Here is a 13,791-nt window from a genome sequence, read left to right as displayed (position 1 = left end):
CTGATGTCGGACAATGCAACCATGGTTGCATACGTTAAGAAGATACGAATGGCCCGTGACCATGCCTCTCCCCAGCGCAGGACGGAGGAAGTGGTTGGTGAGACGACGTCGGCGATGGTGGACTCCGCGTATAGGAGGGTACTCGGCTTGATTAAAGCTACAATAGACTGGTGGAACCCGTCCCACAGGAGGTGGAGGCATGGACCTCGGGCTTGAACAAGTTTCTAACCTACACAGCCCAGAAGAAGTCCTCACTTTCCCTTCCTGAGACCAGGAACATGGGAAATGGAAGAACCCACATAAACAGAGTTATAACCCGCAATAGCCATCCCAGCACAGGCTATAGAGCGGCGAAACTCCTGCAGGGAATTAAGGCCCAAAGTAATTATCACACGTTGGAAGGTAGACCAAACGGGGCATGCAAGACAGGGGAAACCCTGGACATCCTTTGACAGGGCTTCTCAGACGGAAGGGCGTCATCAGATGCCACCTTCTTCTCCCAGTCCGAGTCCGCTGTTTCAGAGGGAGAGCTGAGATCAAAAGAGTTGTGCGATCTGGCCCTTCAGATCCTGGATTGGGAAGGAGAAGAGGAAATCAACCTGACAGCAAGCTTCATTCTGGAATGGTGGCTGGAATGGTGGGCGAGCTGGTTTATCTCTCTAAAATCAAAATTATATTTATAGCCATGATCAGCAAAGCTGTACTAAGTCTTGGCCACCTATACCAGGTTGGTTTGCAGTGAGCGAGCAGATTAATGTCTCCCACCATCACTAATCCGGACTCATCCACGTGGTGATGAAAACTGGTCACCCCCAAAATATGAATAAGGACATGTCTGAGGCCTTTGTCCTGCAAAATATATTCCATTTTTACTGCCATTGAACACTATCTGTTTAGTTTCCATATAAACACACACACACACACACACATCCGTTAGGTGGTGGAGGATTCGAAATGCATACATACATACATACATACGCTAAGCTTGACCATTATGATAACAAATTGGAAAAAAAGGTTGTATAATAATTCTTATTATTCCTATTGTTAAATTAATCATAATAGGGAATGGTTAAAAGATGTTCTTTAGCTGTTAAGACATAACATTTTTTTTAATGTGTAAATAAACTTACAACCAACCAAAGCTACAGTAGGTATGGAAACAGAAGTGTTAGTGAGTTTGTGTTCAACATATATATATATATATATATATATATATATATATATATATATATATATATATATATATATATATATATTTCAATGCGCCTAGTGTTTCCTCAGTTTTCCTCGGCCTAACAAAGACTGATATACTGTACTGTACCTAAGGGATCCAACTGGGAAAAATAGTCCAGTGAGGAAAGGAAATAAGGAAATAAATAAACGATATGAGAAATGATGAACAATCAAATAAAATATTATAAAAACAGTAACAAATTCAAAACATATATTTCATATATAAACTATAAAAAGGTTTATGTCAGTCTGTTCAACATAAGAGGATTTGCTGCAAGTTTGAACTTTTGAAGTTCTACCGATTCAACTACCAATTATTAGGTTTTTTAAATAAGTTTAACCCAAATGACAACAGTTAATAATAATAATAATAATAATAATAATAATATAGATAAACACTGGCCACGAAGGAAAACATATTTCAAATTCATATTCAAAGGATATGAGTTAACATTATAGCGGGGTTTAGTTCACACCAATGCTAGTGGACACTATAACGTGGTTCTCTCTCTCTCTCTCTCTCTCTCTCTCTCTCTACAACCATACAACAAAATGTTGTTTTCTAGATCCAAAATGATATTCTGCTCTGATATGTTTTTTATCTCATTCTGATTTTGGAATAGTAATATCAGGCTTCAGTCTCCCACCATCACCAATCTGCAGTGGCCAGCGTGGTGAAGAAAATGTCCAAATCCCAGACATGATTAAGGACATGTCTGCGCCCTTTGTCCTGAAGTGGACTAGAAACAACTGCATTTGTTATATATATATATATATATATATATATATATATATATATATATATATATATATATATATATATACTGGCCTACAGGAACGTTTCAAACATAGATCAAAGGAAATTAACACTATGAGAATATATGAGAGTCCTGAGGGTTATAGCATCCTGCTTTTCCAACTAGGGTTGTAGCTTGGCTTAGCTTCTAATAATGATTATTATGACTTGAATCCTAGAAAATGATATTTTGAATGCTTAGGGTTGATTCACACTCGGTTCAGTCTCGGTTCGGTCTAGGTTCGGTCTAGGTACTGGGATGTTCACGCCTTCGGTCTGATCAGTGTCTTAACAAAATTACAAATATAAGGAAAAAAACATAATTCTAAGGGAATATTATATTCAGTGATACTGGGAAATGTATTTAGGCTGTGAACTTTAGCCTGTTATTGTACATAGGGACTTTTTTCTATCATGACTTTTCCATCGTAAATGTAGAAGAGTCATATTATGCAATAATCGATTTTGACTTTTCTTATTTAATTTTTCAATACATATTTACATCTCTCTCTCTCTCTCTCTCTCTCTCTCTCTCTCTCTCTCTCTCTCTCTCTCTCTCTCTCTCTCAACCACACAGACTTTATATTTATAACCCTAGCATGTTATTTCATTGCTAATTTCGGGTATAATGTTGCTAAAGTGTTCCTTGGCACGAGTCATGTTCCGTAAACCTTGTGACTTAGACACCAAGACATTGTGGATTTTACAAGGTATTATTATTATTATTATTATTATTATTATTATTATTATTACTTTCTAAGCTACATCCGTAGGATGCTATAAACCCAAGGGCTCCAACAAGAAAAATATCCAAGTGAGGAAATGAAATAAGGAAATAAACTACAAGAGATGTTTAAGAACAATAACATTAAAATAAATATTTCATATAGAAACTATAAAAATTTCAAAATAACAAGAGGAAGAGAAATTAGATTGAATAGTGTGCCCGGGTGTACCTTCAAGCAAGAGAACTTTACCCCAAGACAGTGGAAGACCATGGTATAGAGGCTATGGCACTACCCAAAACTAGAGAACAATGGTTTGATTTTGGAGTGTCCTTCTCCTAGAAGAGCTGCTTACCATAGCCAAATAGTCTCTTCTACCCTTACCAAGAGGAAAATAGCCACTGAACGAATACAGTGCAGTAGTTAACCCCTTGGGGAAAGAAGAATTATTTGGTAATCTCAGTGTTGCCAGTTGTATGAGGACAAAGGAAAACGTGTATAGAATAGGCCAGACTATTCGGTGTATGTGTGTATTTGTAGGCAAAGGAAAAAATGAGTCGTAACCAGAGAGGGATCCAATGTAGTACTGTCTAGCCAGGCAAAGGAGCCCATAACTCACTAGCGGTGGTATCTCAGCGGATGGACAGTGAGTGGCCTGGCCAACATACTACCTAGACGCCAAACCACCTGTTGGTCATGATCTTAGTTTAAAGGAAATAATGACTTTATCTAAAACAGAAATTCATTCACGTCAATTTGCTGAATGAAGGTTGCAGTCACCTATTGGAAACGCTCCTTCTGGTGCTGGACTGGGGTTCGAGTCCCGCTCAAAATTGTCGGTTCCTTTGGTCACTGTAACTTTGCCGTCCTTGTGAGCTAGGGATGGTGGGTTCTGGGGAGCCTATAGGTCTATCTGCTGAGTCATCAGTAACCATTGCCTGGCCCTCTTAGGTCCTAGCTTGGGTGGAAAGGGGGCTAGAGTTTGGGGGAGGGTGTAAGAACTTGATGGCGTTTTGGAGAAAATCATAAAAATTTATTTATATACTATATATATTATCTCTCGTGGGCCTCCTACACACACACACACACACCCACTCTCTCTCTCTCTCTCTCTCTCTCTCTCTCTCTCTCTCTCTCTGGTATTATTATCAGCAAGGATTTGAAGTTCACCAAACAGAGCATAAAAGCTGCAAAGAAAACACAAAACATAATAGGTTACATAAAGAGACAATTCAAATATAGCGACAAAGACACTGTATTACAGCTGTAGCCTACACAGATAAACCATAAAGTTAATACACTTCAAATTCATCTATTATGCTCTTTTTTGATATATTAAAAACTTTCCTTTATTCTCCAACACAGTCTACAACTTTACCCTATGAATAAGTCTGTGCAAAATTTTTATTCACATTTACACTAACATAGGCATTGCCGTCTCAATACAGACGGCAGTGCCATAGGCCTAGGTGCGAATCTAAGGCATTAGCAATTAGCCAAGTTTTCACTAACTCTTGGGCCTCCACTCTGCTGGAGTGCTACTGTTCCTAACCTACTATCCTCTCCCTATCCCTTCTTTATCTTAATCTATTCCCCTTATCCACATTAAGCCTCCCATTCTTCTCTCCTACACATTCTTTAGTCAAATTGTCCATTCACTTTTTCCCGCAAACTCAAGATTTTTCATAGCCTAAGAAGGGATCTCCTCATTTCACTGCCCGATACCCACACAAACTTATTACTTTCATTAGCAGGGAAATGTTATTCCCAATTAGCATAATTTCCTTAAATAACACATCTCTTTCACATTATTATCACGCTGATATGACCAATCTCTTGCTTGAGGGTACACTCGGGTACACTGTTCTATCTTATTTCTCTTCCTCTTGTTTTGTTGAAGTTTTTATAGTTTATATAGGAAATATTTATTTTAATGTTACTGTTCTTAGAATATCTTATCTTTCTTTGTTTCCTTTCCTCACTGTGCTATTTTCCCTGTTTGGGCCTCTGGGCTGATAGCATCATGCTTTTCCAACTAGGGTTGTAGCTTAGCAAGTAATAATAACAATAATAATAATAATAATAATAATTATTATTATTATTATTATTATTATTATTATCTCCCTGATGTAACCTATCACGTTCACAATCAACACGGCAAAACCTATCCTTCTCTATATAGTAAGGATAGCCTATGCCGTCTATCCTTCCTATCCCTTACAGCACACATACCTCACCCTTCCATTCCCTACCTATTCCCTTTACACAAGCACGCTCTACAGAACTTCCTTATCCCTGCCTTTTCATTTCCCTATCCTATCCCACACGGAGCCCTATCCTTCCTAATGCAAACCCACTAATCAAGGAAGTGTAACTTATCCTTTCTCTCAATATAAATTGCTAAATTCCTTCAGCTTCACTCGTGCTTAAGCTGAAAAAAAAAAACTCCTTTCTTCTATCGTAAAATAACCCCTCTCCACACCGCTTTATTGCATAACACCCTTTCTCACTTCTTCTCGTGAAGTCTTCTTTCGCAAATTTATCCTTTCATTACATTCCTTTATTGTCCTTATACCTTTCCCTACACTGCACTCCCCGCCCCTTTCCAGCATTACAACCCCCTCCATTTTCAACTATTCGATCTGGTCTCATTACCACCCGTCTCTCTCTTTCTCCCTCCCGTTGGATTGTTGCCAACCGCCATGGCTGCTCATACTCGTGTTTAAATTTTCAAGGAAATTACTTTAGTTTGAGGTAAATTTTAGTGGTTTCAAGGTAATTCTAAGGTAATTTCTGTCTTACTAACTTAAAATTTAACGAATTTGGAAAAAGTTTTAAGGTAATCTAAGGTAAAAAGCAGCAACATTCAAGGTAATCGCCAGGGTCACATGACACATCATCATCATCATCATCATCATTTCAGCCTTCAAAAGTCCTTTGTTGGATGTAGGCCTTCCCCAGGTTTCTCCACAGACTTCTATCGCAAGCTCTTCTGTGCCACTGTTGCTTATGTTGGTCTAAGTCATCTCGCCAGCGGGTTTTTTGTCTTCCTCGGTTTCTTGTGTATCCTCGGGGTGTCCAGAAGGTTGTTCGTGATGTCCATCGGTTGTCTGTCATCCTGGCAATGTGCCCTGCCCAGTTCCATTTGAGCTTGCTAATGGTTTCAAGGATATCCATTACTTTAGTTTTTTGACGTATCCATTTAGCTGTTTTTCTATCCTTCCATGTTAGATTTAGCATAATTCTCTCATGTGCTCTCTGCATTGTTAATAGTTTAAGGGAAAGCTTTTTTGTTAGATTCCAAGTTTCGGCCCCATAGGTGATAGTGGGGAGGATACACTGATCATAGACTTTCCTTTTTCAGATGATAGGAATCTTCTTATTTTTTAACACTGTACTGGCTCTTCCAAACGCTTGCCAACCGAGGGTTATTCTTCTTTTTATTTGGCTCTCTTTACAGGCGTCATGTAGAGAGATTCGTTGTCCTAGGTAGATGTAGTGGTCCACTTCCTCAATTTGTTGGTTTTCAATTTCAAGTATGTCATCTGCATTTTCAGTATATTTATTGCTCATGACTTTGGTCTTTTGGAAGTTCATGTGGAGGCCAATTGATTTGCTTGCTTCATTTAGCTCGGTGAGCATATGTTGAAGCTCTTCTTTGGTGTGAGCAATGATAATGATGTCATCAGCAAATCTTAGGTGACTTAGATATTCTCCATCTATTTTTATTCCTTTTTCTTGCTAGTTGAGTAGTCGGAAAGCTCTCTCCAGGCAGGCAGTAAACAGTTTGGGTGAGCTAGTGTCACCTTGTCTGACTCCTCTCTTGAGTTGGAATGGTTCTGAGTCCTTGACACATGCTCAAGTTTAATCCCTGGCTCACGCACACTGTTACAAATCATCATGCAGTGTCCTCTCTTCCATGAATCTCTCGCCCTCCACATCCTTCTAGAAGCTTCTGACTTGTTTCCCTTATCCCACCTTACCTCCCCTACCCCTCAGCATAATATTTCGAATCCTTACGGATTGGTCTAGAAGTTTCCATTGCTCTCTCTCTCTCTCTCTCTCTCTCTCTCTCTCTCTCTCTCTCTCTCTCTCTCTCTCTCTCTCTCTCTCTCTGTCACATCTCCATGCAGCACATACCTTCTCCCTTTTAAGATAAATAGAAGAAAGACAGAGATGATGAGAACGGAGTATGCAATGGAAGTTGAATTATTATTGGAAGGAGAAAGTATTAATGAGGTAGAATCATTTAAATATTTAGGAACAATGATCTGTAATACAGGGTCTTTAGAATTAGAGTTTAGTGAAAGATTAGAAAAAAGTAAATCAGATAAAGGCTAGGTTGAAGTAAAATTTGGAAATCAAATCGCCTGAAATTACAAATAAAAATCAGGCTATATATCAGTTTAGCGAGATCGGTGTTACTCTATGGATATGAGTCATGGTATGACAATGAACAAAGCCCTCAGAAGGATACTGTGAGTTAAATGGTAGGACAGGATTATAAATGAGACTATAAGAGAGATTACTAGAGTGCCATATGTGGATGAGATCATGATGAGGGGTAGATGGAGAAGTTTTGGTCATGCTCTTCGCACTCTCCAAGAGAGATTAGTTCACCAAACGTTTAACTGGGGCTCCACAAGGCACTAGAAGAGTTGGAAGACCCAGACCTACATGGCTGAGGGCTTTGAAGCGCGAAGTAGAAGATGATGAATGGAGGAAGTATTGAATTAAAAGCTCGCGATAAAGACTACGGGCGAAATCTAACCGATGCCCTTTGTGTCAACAGGCGTAGGAGGAGATGATAATGATGATGATGTTCTATAGTACCATTCTTGCGTTTTTCTCCCGCGCTCTCTTCCACCCTCCTCCTCCTCCATCTTAGATATTTCTACGACGGAGTTTACTTTAATTCTCTTACGAATGACAACCTTCTTCTTGTTAGCCTTCTCTTATGCTTAAGCTAACCTCAATCTATCACTATTCCTAAATCTTAAGCTTTTACTTTATAAAATAAATTCGGTCTTTTTCTCATACGATTTGCTTCTGATTTTTTTGCTCTCTCTCTCTCTCTCTCTCTCTCTCTCTCTCTCTCTCTCTCTCTCTCTCTCTCTCTCTCTTCTGCTTAAGCTTTTGCTTTGGACAGTCTACGCCCCCATTCCTCTGTCTCTGACTCAATCGCTTTTCCTTCCTTCCCACGATCTCCTACTTCCGATCCCGTTCAAGTGTTCCTCTTATAGACCGTCACGCCCTCACACACACACATTACTGGTGGCAGCCAGAGCGACCTGTCAGCATATACGGGTTTCACTATAAGAACAATTTGACAAAGACACCTTGCTCTGCAGAGGTCACCTGACCTGGTCACCCAACTCCAGGCTTCCGAGCTAGGATAAACAGCCTGTTCGCTCAAACTTGCCACCATCCCAAACTACTACCAGAACCGCTTAGCGCTCTTTCATTGGAACGTAAGATTCAAAACTAACTCTTAATTAAACTCATTGTTAATTGTCCTTTGCATATTATTGCTAACCTTTGCCCTATTCAAGCTTTAAATCTATCAGAACCCTTTACCCTTGTTCGATTCCTCTCATTGAAAGTACATTCGTTGTTTCATTGTTACTATTCGCTTACGGGCTACCAACGCAAGAGCCCGTGTCATGCATAAGGCATGACAATCTAAAATGAACCAACGAACGAACGAACCTCTTCCGTAGTTAGAAAGATAAATGGTTAGAATGTGATATTAAGTAATTAGAAGAAGCAAATGAAAATTATCATATTAGCATAAAAAAACATCTCGGGAGTTTCAAGATCAAATGAATAGATATTTGAACGAAACCTTCTGGGAAACACCTCATTTAAATATAGCGTTTCATTGTGATTAAATTTTCTCATTTTACTTCGTTTAGGTTTAGAGCAGAGGCTGAAGGTAAGGGCAATCTTACCTCCGTATGTAGAACAATCACGGTGAGACTTTGGTCTAGCAATCTCTCTCTCTCTCTCTCTCTCTCTCTCTCTCTCTCTCTGTCATCATTATTACCTATAATTCAAGGCCGGGGCTAACAGACATGCAGCCTCAAGTCCGTATGTAGCCCAGGCCAGGAGAAAGCAGGTGACATTGTGGGACAAGATGGAGACATTGGCTTTGGCCTTTTCTGTTACGTTTGAAGTTGGCACGAAATCTCTCTCTCTCTCTCTCTCTCTCTCTCTCTCTCTCTCTCTCCATGTATTGTTTGTAGACCTATTTATCTTCTGAATATCTTCCTTTTTGTAATCATGTTATTATTCATAACGATTATTTGGTATTTCTTAATAAATATGAACATATTTGGGCAACTCAGAGATCGACATGAGGTAAGAATCAGAGAGGTTAGACTGCATAGATGTAAGAGAGAGAGAGAGAGAGAGAGAGAGAGAGAGAGAGAGAGAGAGAGAGAGAGAGAGAGAGATCTAGTTTTGGAATTGTGAAATTGTCATGTAAATTGTGGGAGTGTTGGGTGACTGGGCGAGACTGACGAAAGATTGGTGGAGATTGACTGTTGGAGCTAGATTGTAAGAAAACTTTGCTTGAATGTTGGAGAAATTTGTTGGAGGAATAATATTAGGTCAAAGTATGTTGAAGATTGTTGGAGAAGAAAGAGGGAGAGGAATGGTGTCTGGTAGTAATAGGCCTAGTCAACCCTGCCTCTCCACTCCCTTGGTTTAATGGCATCATGCCATGGGCAGATTATGATTTTATAATAGAAAACCTATTGCATTATAATAAAGACTTATTTCATAATCAATACTTAGATTTTAGAGCAGAGGCCGATGGGGGAAGCTACCTTACGTCATGGTGAAAATAGGGAAGTTAATCACATTGACTTTGGTCTCTCTCTCTCTCTCTCTCTCTCTCTCTCTCTCTCTCTTAGACATAATGGAGGAAATATTGTTATTGGGCCAGAGAGTGGTTTACAAGGACTTTATAGAGTGCAGGTGCGAGACTATAGCATCCCTCCATAAGTTTAATAAACGGTCTTTCATGCCATGATTAATCAAGTGCAATGTACAGTTAGAATCAAAAGAACGCCGACACTCGACGGAAATCTTTCGTCAGATGTCTCTAGTGTTCCCATGACAAAACAGACAGCGAGTTGCTCCTCTTACTACTGCTATGAAATGGGCGGAGCCTTCTCCAACCTTGGTGAATCAAAGACAGTAAAGGGCTGTCTTTGTTAGCAGAAGCATTGAAATGTTACAAATCGAGTTGCCATATTTCATTCTCAGTTATCATTTGACGTCTCAAATATCCACTACAAATACTGAATACACAAACACAACACACACACACACACACATATATATATATATATATATATATATATATACATGTATATATACATATATGTATATATATATATATATATATATACAGTATATATATATACAGTACATATATATGTGTGTGTGTATATATATATATATATATATATATATGTATATATATATATATATATATATATATATATATATGTATATATATATATATATATATATATATATGTATATATATATATATATATATATATATATATATATATATATATATGTGTGTGTGTGTGTGTGTGCGTGTGTATGAGATATATATATATTTATATATATATATATATATATATATATATATATATATATATATATATATATATATATATATTTACATATATATATTATGAACCCACAAAATCATGTAGAAAATATTGGAGTGTCGTAGCTAAACAATTCCTTCCGTTAACAGCTATATTTGATTATTTTAACATTAGTCTTGTTCAAGTTGCCGATGAACGAAAAAACACCATCCATGAGTTATACCCACATAAAGGACGTTGAGAGAGAGAGAGAGAGAGAGAGAGAGAGAGAGAGAGAGAGAGAGAGAGAGAGAGAGAGAGAGAGAGAGATCAAAAGGTTTGAGCTTACTTTAGTTAATGAAGTAATGTAACAGCACATAATATTGTTTGTCCATATTATGCAATGTTTCCAATAGAAATGATTGTATTATTCTCCCAAAAGCTTATCGTTATTTTTCAGATGCTAGATTGACTGCTAAAAACTACTTACAGTTTATAGATATTCATTGAATGTAACATTTCGTAATATGTGAGGATACTTTATTGTAAAATATTTCCCAAATTATTCAGATTCAGGGGTATGCGCCGTTTCAGTCTTTAGACTCTAAGCCACTTTATTTTACATTCCCATTGTTGAGCTTTGTCATCTCACCGTCTGCTATCTTGGCCTTGAAGGATTAGCATTGCCATTTGAACTAAAATCTTAAACATATATAGTAAAATCTTGACTACATTGCTAATTCAATCTTTTTCGTAAGTGCTTTATTCACTTGATAATTATCGAAACTAAATGGAAAAATTGGCGATAGTTATTACAGGATATAAATAACGGGATTATTTTGTTAGAATCAAATGCTTATCCAAATAATGGGTGATTTTGGGGGAAAATAACTATAATTGCTTTTGGGCGTTTGGAGGATTTGCTTCCTTAAGGATCCGTATACCAAGATTTGTCCGGCTGCATATAGTTTGATCATTATATTTTATACTCCTCTATATACATTAAATGCTCTGTAAAAAAAAATTTAACCAGCTGCTTTAAAATCGACTAAGATATTTTCGTTAACTGGAATAATGATAGAGGAATGGGATATATATTGTATAAAAAAATCTGAGGGGCACCACTTATTCATGGAAGCATGCTTCACAATGCAATTTTTTTTTTTTTACTTCGATGGAGATTGTAAAAACTAAGATAGAGGAAAATGAAATACAGATCTCCAAATGCCTTATTCCGGAATCCAGCTCATGATTATCTTGTTTTGGTGTCACACAAATATCAAATAGTTCCAAGTTGGAATGGTCAAGTGAAGGTGTATTGTGCTGCCGCTTGGGAGAGATTTCGTTTATGAAGGCACAGTGAGAAGCTAAGAACACAAAATTGACGCCCCAAGACGAGCACCGAGGCAGAAGGGCATTAATTTTAAAGATAATATTTAATAAATAAATGAATAAATTATGATAGAAAGAAACATAAATATTAAATAATGAATCAGGGGATAGAGGAAATAAAATCTAAAGAATGAGAGAAAATATTTAGGAATCCATGAGTATCGCTCCTCAGCTGTATAAGTTAGTGATTAAAAGGGCAATCAAACTTTTATTTCCGAGATATTATTTGGTTTTTCCTTTCCCCTACTCACGGCACCAGCTGTAGAAATTCTAGCTTTTGCTCGAACAACCCGAACTAGAGCTTCACGGATAGTAATGCATTTTTCGCTTGTTAAGCGCCCATCTACCTTGCTTAATTTACCCGGTCAAGAGACCTACATCTAGCACCCCATATCTGGGCTAATTCGGGCACTTGATCAATGTAAATAAGGACTTTATCATACAAAGCTAACCCTATTTGAATCAAAATCATAAGACCTTTGTGCATGAAATTGATAAGAAGTTGGTTTGATCTCAAAGCCGTTTAATTTCCCAAGATAAAGCTACTTGCAATTATATAATCATTGATAACTTACAATCAGGGTATTAGAATGGGGAATCATTTCGTGCTTATGCCATCTATTCGTGTATATTTTCAGGAAAAATTATAGGAGAATTCATTTTGGGAAAATAGGTATATCATAGTTTCGTGACAAAATTTCTGAAAATTATGTCGTTCTGATACTATGATTTGTCAATAAAACAAATTTTTTAAACCCTTTGCCAGAATGTGATGGTGTCCTCTTCTACCTCAATATAAGTTATTTTCGATTCAAAATCATAAATTCTGATTGTATTCAAGGTGCTTTGCAGTCATCAGTATCTATTATATCCATCATCGATTATCCATTATGCAAAGTTAATACTTAAATTTCGTTACTTATCGACCTTCCATCAACAGCAGCTATTTTATTCTACTGCGGCTATCTTCCACAAATCAACTAATAATGAATTAGGTTAGCCAAATTTACTAGAACATTGACGGGTATCAAATAAATCTCAGGCAATGATACAATATCTTACAGGCTGTATCATGAGTCTACAAGCAGCCTGTCTTCTTGTGGTGTCTGCAACCCCACCATCTTTGCAAGCTAAGGATGGGGTGTTTGAAGGAACTTATAGGTCTACCTGCTGAGTCATCGTGAGCCATTGCCTGGCCCTCCCTGGTCCTAGCTTGGGTGGAGAGCGGGCTTGGGCGCTGATCATGTGTGTATATGGTCAGTCTCTAGGGCATTGTCACTGTCCCTTGCCACTGCCACTCATGAGTGACCTTTAAACGCCGAGAGAAAAATAAGGCTTTCATGATCCTGGCATCGTATTAGACAGCTAATTATAGTAAAATACGACCATTCTCTTAAAGAGAGTATAGCCTAGTCACTCTCTCTATCTCTCTCTCTCTCTCTCTCTCTCTCTCTCTCTCTCTCTCTCTCATATCCACAGTCCTTATACCCCAGTTGCCAAATGTAAATGTCAAATCCAGTATCAATATTAGTAAGGGAAATAATGAAGGTAGGGTGAAATTTGGCAACGCTGCTCATCTGTCACTCGAATCCTTCGATTTATGAAACGTCATAATTATTTCTATTTTGTTTATAATGATTCATTTATTGCTTACTTTGTTACAATATTTTTATCATTTTCCCCGTTTTTAAAAAATGTCAATTTCCAAATACATGTTCTTTAATTATAGGTCTAGAAAAGATCATAAGATGCAGCATAAGGAATCCGCCGTGTTCAAGGTGTTAGCCTTGCACAAACACACATACACACACATTTACAATAAAAAAAAATAAGCTATTCCTTCCAACGCAAAGCCTTTGAAGCTGATTAGGAGACATTATTCTCCCCCTACAACCCCCTTAATCCCTCCCCTCCCCCTTCCCCCTTCCCCCTGGCCCCATACTCCCTCCAGCTACCTATCCATGTCCCTAATAACCGCTATTTCCTCCCATCGGATCCGTCCTATCCTTCCCCTCCCTTACTTATCCCACCC

Source organism: Palaemon carinicauda, chromosome 3, assembly GCF_036898095.1.
Source record: "Palaemon carinicauda isolate YSFRI2023 chromosome 3, ASM3689809v2, whole genome shotgun sequence".
Taxonomy (NCBI): Eukaryota; Metazoa; Arthropoda; class Malacostraca; order Decapoda; family Palaemonidae; genus Palaemon; species Palaemon carinicauda.
The sequence above is the reverse complement of the archived record's forward strand: the minus strand, read 5'-3'. Positions refer to the sequence as shown.